The 6,909-nt window shown below is 38.0% G+C and overlaps 1 long non-coding RNA gene across 1 annotated transcript; it reads left to right on the top strand.

The window, feature by feature from the left end:
- Positions 1–637: 637 nt before the first annotated feature.
- LOC134799804 (uncharacterized) lies at positions 638–1,932 on the top strand. The gene is made up of 2 exons (XR_010145467.1): positions 638–935; positions 1,441–1,932. It is a non-coding gene; the product is annotated as an uncharacterized LOC134799804 (long non-coding RNA).
- The last annotated feature ends 4,977 nt before the right edge of the window (positions 1,933–6,909 follow it).

Raw genomic sequence — 6,909 nt, forward strand, 5'->3', positions numbered from 1 at the left:
ATTATTAGGTACTCTAAGTTGGTGTCCCATAGGTACATCGGTATTTTCTCTTGTTACAGTGGTACCTACTGCTAAAGTTTGCCAAGTCAAGATTAGGCACGACGGTTCTAAAGTGTGGTGACATTACGTTCTATCACCTGGGCTATAACCGCGAAAATCGAAGTTCGTCAATTGCGGGCATTTTTCTCCGTCACTCTAATTTCGTCTTAATGAGAGTAGGTAAACGAGAAAGGTCCCCGCGATTTGCGAATTTTGGTTTTCGCGGTAGACCCCCAGGAACGGCGAGTGGAAGCTCAAGTTGGGCTGTAAAGGTAAAATTGTTACAAAAGTTGAAGACGCCTGCAGGACTGATATAGATAATAATCATTACTAATTTCTTTAGTCTTTGGATTATGATCAGCGTCAAAAAAGATCGCTTCTAACACGCTTAATTTTTTATTCAATTTCCACCAAACTAAACTTTTTCATTGTTTATGACTATGTGACATCCAACTCAATAATTATTTATAAGTTGTACATCGAAAGAACACAAACTAAAACAACTCTAGGTACCTACCTTGAGTTGGTTTAGTAACTGACCTAAGATATTCATTAATGGTATTTTTGCTTATTTAAAATGTTGCTTTTTAACAGGTCCTCACAATACTTGGCGAATTATCACAACTTCAATAAAACGTAACCGGCGGCGAATGGTAAACATGAAGAGGGGATGTTTCAATGCATGTCGTTTTGAATGTTTGAAAAATTTCCCTTACGAAATGAGGTCGATATTTTTCAACGAATATTGGAACTTAAAGAATAATGAGCATCGCAGAGAATATCTAAAGGGATCAGTGGAGGTGTTACCAAAAAAACGGAAGAAGGTACATCATGAATCCAGGCGGTTATGCACTTACAGGTATTCCCTTCCTAAGCCTGATGGAGAAAGAGTCCAGGTGTGTAAGAAAACGTTTCTGGATACTTTTGATATTTCTGATCATCGGGTGGCCAATAGTTTTAAAGATGAAAGAATGAATGTGCCTCAACCTACTCGTAAAAGTAATAGAGGTAGAAAAAGTGTGACGAAAGATTGAATAAAACTATTTAGCAGTGTGTGAAAGAAATTAAAAAATAATAAAGGAACATCTAAAATTCTAAATATTGCTTGCTTATTAATTAACCTAAATTAAACTAAACCCCTGATCGACAACCATCGTATTATAAATGTAGTAAGGTGTATTAAGGTTACATGGGATAAGAGAAATGTTGGGGTAAGATCACTTGTGCAGTATCCTAGTCCTCATACTGTTTCTCTTGACCCGAAACATGAAATTATGTATGTCTTGCCCTATATGACCGTATTTGAGTTATTTTGATAAGGGATAAGTAGTTTCACTTTTTTATAAGATTAATTAACTACCTATGTTATTTTTGCTTATTTAAAATATTGCTTTTTAACAGGTCACCTCAATAATTGGCGAATTATCAGTCCTATAAAAAAACGTCGGCAACGAATGGTAAACATGAAGCCGGGGTGTTCCAGTTCCTGTCGTTTTGAATGTTCAAAAAATTTCCCTTACGAAATGAGGTTAATATTTTTCAACGAATATTGGAACTTGAAGAAAAACGAACATCGTAGGGAATATATAAAAAGATCAGTGGAGATGTTACCAGTAAAACGGAGGAGAGTACAACATGAATCCAGGCGGCTATGCAGTTACAGGTATTCTCTTCCTAAGCCTGACGGAGAAAGAGTTCAGGTGTGTAAGATAACGTTACTGGACACTTTTGGTATTTCGCAGCATCAGCTGGCCACTAGTTTAGAATGAATGTGCTTCAACCTACTTGTAAAAGCAATAGAGGTAGAAAAATAGTAGTAAAAGATTGAGTAATACTATGTAGCAGTGTGTGAAAGAAATTAAAAAATAATAAAGGAATGTCCTAAATTCTAAATATTGTTCACTTATTAATTTAGTCTAAATTAAACTAAAGCCTAACTAAAAACCCCCGATGGATAACCATTGTATTATTAATGACCCGTATGTTAAGTGTATATTTTATGTTTTAATTTATACGGTCAGGTGTATTATTAAGGTTAGATAGGGTAAGAGAAAGATTCGGACAAGAGTAACACTATTTGAATGTTTTAGGGGTAGCAGTGATCCTTCAAACTCGCACGGGCAAGCCACTGCTGAATATCCAGAACCACAGATACAATCTTAAGCGACAGATGGACCGCAGGGCGTACTGGACCTGCAACAAGGCACCGAGAGGCTGCCGAGTCAACATCACCACCTTTGATGACGTCATCGTTAAGGTTGCTAATGAGCATAATCATCCTTAGCCTTCTGACAGTTCTGACAAATGTGTAATGCCGGCTGTACACACACGCCGAGACACTCCAGGACAGGCCGTGAACGAGTCGAGTGTGTAGGTACATATTGCTCCCTTCTCGTCTCGCGCCTCTCCGATTGTATCGGAGGCATCGGAGCGATACCGAGACTCTCGGCGAGAGGCTCTCGACGAGTGTGTACACGTACAGCTTGCATTAGGAACTAAAGTTTCTTAGGCCCTTTTTAAGGAAAATAAATAATAATTATTTTAAACATAACAAACTATAAAAAATATGGGTTATGATTTTGATAAGCAAGGCTCGTAAGTCCATGATGAGTTTTTAGTCTTTTAGTAGTTAAATGGTAAGTACTGTACTGGACGTAATATAATCACATTTTTAAGTAATTTGTAAATTGTAATTATTCTAGTCAAATATTAATTTTCTTTTGATTTAGTCTTAAATATACAATTTAAGTATTTGGGTACTTTTATTATTCACAAATTACCCAACTTATTGCGTGCGTTTACGGAAATATGAGGTAAAAACTTTAGTCATCACAGTTTTGAATGTCATGCTTACTATTTTTATTTTATTTTATTTTATTTTATTGATTAGGGAAACAAACAGCATACATAAATCTTATAGCCTAAGAAAGATATTTTAACACATTAGCCAAAACAGTTTCCACTGAAACTAACTATGTATAATCATCATCGTAAACCTTATTGAAATGCATGTTAATCTGTAACCGTCCTCGTCTGTGCGTATGCCTGTGTTTGGCGGTCGCAGGGTTAAGACTACGGTGGTTTTTAATAGACATGTGTCGTTCACGAGTGAGTGATTTCAATGAACTCGCTCACTCTTCAACTCACTGATGATTTAAAGATCTCTCGCGTCTCTGTCGCCTGTCTCTGTCTCGCCGCGAACTGTCGCTTATATGTTGCCTATGGTCAAGTGATGGTCGCGGTCTCCGGTCGCGGTCTTCTGTCTCGGTCGCTTGTCTCTGTCGCGGCGCGAACTTCCACCTTAACTCGCTCAGTCGCTCAGTAACTCATCTATCTCAGTGTTCCTTGCTCGCTCTTTCCCACTCATGATTCGAATGAGCCGGCCGAGTGTGACGAGCGAGTGAGACGATCCGAACAGGTTTCCGAGCGGTTCGGAAGAATTCGGAGGGAGTCGGGAACACATGGCGGGGCCTTATTGCATGATTCCCCATCTTGGTCCCACTTATGGCTGTGTGTATCTGATTGGTTAACATTTTTCTCAACTCACTCGTGAACAATATATCCTACAGGGGGCCGATTTTTGAATTCCGATCGTTCGATTTCGGCACTCGCAAATCGGTGGAAAACGGAGAAATGCTGATTTTTTTAATACGAGTGATAGGAATTACGAATCTTGTGGTATAGACGACTCGTTTTCAATTCTATTAGTAGAATTTACATGCCTAGTAGTGGAGATATTATTGAACGAAATACACGAAATCGAGCGGTCGAAATTCAGAAATCGGGCCCCTGATCCACTGAGCGAAATGAGCGAATTGAGTGATATTTTATATCACCGCGAACGAAAGATATGAATCAATCTTTACAACTCGTTGAAGCGTTTTGCGCATCTCTAGTTTTTAAATAATAAGTTGAGTCACATTATGTCAGCTTATGTTGGTTTTCAGCTAACAATATAAACGACATGGTCCAATATGGTGTGTCGAAATTCGGTACCAATATTCTGGTGATCCAAGGCCACCGGTTCCACAGGAACAAGAAGACAAAGACGAAGAACTACTGGGTGTGCTCGAAGCACCGCGAGGGATGCAAGGCGAAGGCAGCAACCATTGAGGACGAAGTTGTGTCGGTCACCAATTCGATCCACAATCATAAGTGAAATGTTTTTTTTTATCTGAATCTTCTTCGCATCTCATGTAATTATATTTTGTCTTTTTTTTTTAGATGTTTTATGTTTAATATTATAGAATGTATTTTTTAATTATATCATTTGTAAATTGTATATTTTGTTTTGTGGGATATTTATAACTTAGACACATTATAATATGTACTTAAGTAGATAGCACTTAAGGGTCGACAGACTTTCGAGATTTATTTTGGGGATCGATCACTCAAAAATACCTAAAGGACCTACCTAAGTATATATTATTATTATAACTTAAACCAAGTTGTACAGTTGACGTCAAAGATACGTTTACACTTTTGGACCTTACTCCTTTGTAAAAAGGCGAAAATTGTAAACATATATTTGACGTCGACTATACATTAGAAGGTAGTTGTTGTGTATTCGATATTAAATAATGATAACAAATCTTTTAACTGATTATTTTATTCACTAAGAATGAAGATCAAAGGGGTAAAAAAATTAAGTTTTTTGACAATAAAGGTATAAAAACTAAAAAAATAAGTTCAACATTGATACATTAAGTTTAAGGACCGGGAATCTGCTGGGCGGGTTCTCTGTTCCTAGTCGTTTTTCTCTACAAAGCGGGAAATTGCTAGAGCTTGAGATTGTAATCTAAAAAGATTTTGGTGATCATTTGGTGTCACAGAATATTTGACACCTATCCAAAATTGTTTTAACTACGATAAATAGGTACTTAATGCACTCACATTGATGGTTGCCCAACAGTTCGGTTCGAGGAAGTCCACGGCCGCCTCCACCTGTGGTACGGCGGGTACCGGTACTCGAAGAACTGCGGCGCCGGAGCCAAGACCTGGTGGAAGTGCAGCAAGCGCCACAGTAAGAACTGTTCCGCGTCGCTCGTCACCGTCGGGGGGACGCTCTTGAAAGTCGGCTTGATGCATAATCACTGATGCTGCCTTCAGCCTATTGTCGATTCATCTCATTCGGTAACGAGACATAAGTTAGCGACGTCATTCCGTATTCGAATTTGTAAAATGTATACTATGCCATTTTGCAATAATGCGTTGCGATTACGCACATGTATTTAATTTGTGCAAGCGTGATGAACTTAGATCGGAATTAAATTTTTCGAAATTTGGGCACGCCTTCTTGGGGTTGTTTGATAAAAGCGTATGAAAAACAAGGAATAGTCTGGTTTTAATGCCACATTATTATTAAATGAATTCCGTTTATATTCCCAGTTAAAACATTATTTTTGATGAAACTTATTATAGATGTAGAGCAAGCCTTGGGCTATTTTTGTATATTTTATTCACTATTCACTAAGTAAATGATTAAGTAAATGTATATGATTGTATGATTAGGGTATAGTGTATTGTACTGTACACAACTTGATTAAACAATTACTAACAATGCTTATTTGTTGTATTCAAAATTAACATCCTATTATTTAATCTGAATTAATCTCATCTCCAGTCATTGTATTATATTTAATGAAATGATCTTTGATATATTTAACGTGAAGTAGTTTATAGCTTAAAAATGCTGGTAAAGTTCACGTTTGCATCAATGTTAATAGTAGCTAAAGACAGGGTTCAGTTTAATAAAATGAACAATAACACTGTAGGTACTTAACTATATTAACTATGTATATATTTTCAGTATACTTCGGCGTGTCCCACAAGGGCAACCCGGTGGTGACGATGGGAGGGTACCGCTTTAAGAGGACCTCGGCTTACGGCATAAAGACGTGGTGGCACTGTATCAAGAGATCTTCCACGGGATGTGCTGCTAGCATCAGTCTGGTAGAGAACCACATAAGAAGATTTAACTGTCAACATAACCACTAAGGACCTAATACCAGTATATAACATTGATACCAGTAACCGAAACGTTGGTCCGGTCAGCTTATCTCGCTTTCACTCATAGCTGCGTCCTTAACAGTCATTAGGCAAACCACCTTCCACTTTATCAAACAGGTCTCGGACTGGACTGGCCAAGGTCGCGGTAAATAAATGGAACTTCAATATTTATCTAAGTGCCTTTTCAAATAAAAGAAGTACCTATACTTATATCGAATATTAAGTTTTTACTGAATTATATATTTAGTTAGAATATATACCCATGTCTTTCACTATCGGCCTCATCTCAAAACTCAAAGTCGCTCAACGAGCTATGGAGAGGGCTATGCTCGGAGTTTCTCTACGTGATCGAATCAAAAATGAGGAGATCCGTAGACGAACTAAAGTCACCGACATAGCCCACCGGATTAGCAAGCTGAAGTGGCAATGGGCAGGCCACATTGCACGCAGAGAAGATGGCCGATGGGGTCGAAAAGTGCTCGAGTGGAGACCACGGACTAGCAAGCGCAGCGTAGGACGTCCACCCACAAGATGGACAGACGATCTTGTTAAGGTCGCCGGAAGACGCTGGATGCGGGTCGCTTCCAACCGGCACGTATGGAGGTCCAAGGGGGAGGCCTATGTTCAGCAGTGGACGTCTTATGGCTGAGATGATGATGATGAACTAAATAAAAAAAATATTTGAACTGTTGTGTCACTGATATCCGACTTTTGATATAAGTAAACCTGTCAGTAATTTGCTATATATTATTAGATAGGTAGATAATATTGTAATTAATTTGTTCGTTTATTTTAGTAAAGTTTAGTATTTTCATATTGCGATGTTATTAAGACTTAATATTTAGTATTAATTATACCTAT

Source organism: Cydia splendana, chromosome 2, assembly GCF_910591565.1.
Source record: "Cydia splendana chromosome 2, ilCydSple1.2, whole genome shotgun sequence".
Taxonomy (NCBI): Eukaryota; Metazoa; Arthropoda; class Insecta; order Lepidoptera; family Tortricidae; genus Cydia; species Cydia splendana.